Below are 1894 nucleotides of genomic sequence, written 5' to 3'. Positions count from 1 at the left end.
GAGTGTCGGTGCAATGCACCGCCACCGAAGGGCTTGCGTGGACCCTCCTCACCATGGCCCAAATAGCAATGCTCGCTATCCCTTGTAGACATTTTTTTATTTTTTATTCTCTCGCATGGCACTTTGAGTTTGCTCGCCACTTCATGAAAAACTTGTTATGGCTTTTTTATGTATTTAAAAAATCATGAATTAGAAATAATGTTCACAGGTTTGAAAAATGTTCACATGTATAAGAAAAATCAAACATCTTCACCAGTCTAAATAAAAGCTCATGGATTGTTAAAAAATCAAGATTTTTTAATAAAAGAACACGAATTTGAAAATCATGAATGAGGAAGACCTAGCTGAAAGCTTCCCAAAACAGAAAGTGTTTTTTTTTTTGAGAAACAACAGGAAGATCTGGCCAGCCCATATAAAAACGTTGGGCGCCCTGTACCAATAGCGAACTATCTGGTGCAAAATAGGAATTTCCCAAGCTCCGCCCGGTTCTTCTTTTTCACTTTAGCTATATGGCAGGCGACTGAATTTTTAGCCTGCGGTCAGTCGAATGTTTTGCCCTGATTCAATGTGCTTTACGATACGTGGTCCCCATAGGTTTGACTGATGCTGTTAATTATTCAATGTATTTCACGCCTTTTCTTGATGAGTGCATGATGCAGCCCATGCATGTATGTCACCACGTCGTGACTCTTGCACCCACATGGTTGGATGCAATGCGTGCCCATTTTAGTGTGCGTGCATGCTATTTTTCGTTGTGCTTGCCTCTGTTTTTCTTTCACGAGTTTGCTTTTGTCTTGTTTTTCCTTTCATTAGTTGAATTTCCTTTTTCTTTATGTGTATTTTTGGCTGTTAAGTGTGTGTGTAAATGTATGCACACAAGCACTACATTTATATATTATATTAGAGTACAGAAATTTCACTACGATATGTTTCTTCTTGCATATTATAAGAAGTGCATTTTTGTACTAATTGTGTGGAATTTTCTGTTTTAAGTTTTATTTCACTTTCTTTCTTATTTAAGGGTATACCAATGACACTAACCCTTTTTTAAACTTATTTTTACGCAAATTCTACTATTATATGCTTGTTATTGCATATATAAAAAGACTGCAATTTATGCGTAAATTTGTGAAAAATTTATCATGATTTCTTTCTTCTTAAAGGCTGGTATCAATGCCACTACTTCATCTTTCTTGAAAATGTTATTTTTTATTTTTGTGTGTGTAAATAAGTATACACACAAGTACTACAACATGTGTGTAAATTATATTAGAGCGCAAAAATTGCAATACTATATGTTCCTTTTTCGCATATTACTAAAAGTGAAATTTCAATGCAAACTTGTGTGTAATTTTTCTTCTCTTTTTCTTTCTTCTTAAAGGGGTTCATTATTCCCTAGAGAACTTCATTATTTTGATTTTGTTTTAATTTTCTGATTTTCTTTCTTCTTAAAATATTTCATTCTTGTATAGAAAACTTCATTATTTTGATTTTGTTTTAGTTTTTTATGTTTGACTGTTGAGTGTGTGTAAACGTATGCACACAAGTACTACATGTATATATTATATTAGAGTACAAAAATTTCACTTTGATATATTTCTTCTTGCATAATATAAATGGTACAATTTTTGTACTAATTGTGTGGAAATTTTTGTTTTAAGTTTTTATTTCACTTTCTTTCTAATTTAAGGGTATATATACCAATGACTCTAACCTCATTTTAAACTTATTTATATACAAGTTCTACTATTATATTTTTTGTTATTGCATATATAAAAAAACCACAATTTATGTGTAAATTTGTGGAAATTTTATCATGATTTGTTTTTATTTCTTTCTTCTTAAAGGGTGGTACCAATGCCACTACTTCATTCTTTCTTAGAAATGTTATTGT

The sequence above is a fragment of the Triticum dicoccoides genome, chromosome 7A, assembly GCF_002162155.2.
Source record: "Triticum dicoccoides isolate Atlit2015 ecotype Zavitan chromosome 7A, WEW_v2.0, whole genome shotgun sequence".
In the NCBI taxonomy this organism is placed as follows: domain Eukaryota; kingdom Viridiplantae; phylum Streptophyta; class Magnoliopsida; order Poales; family Poaceae; genus Triticum; species Triticum dicoccoides.
Note: the sequence above shows the minus strand (reverse complement) of the source record.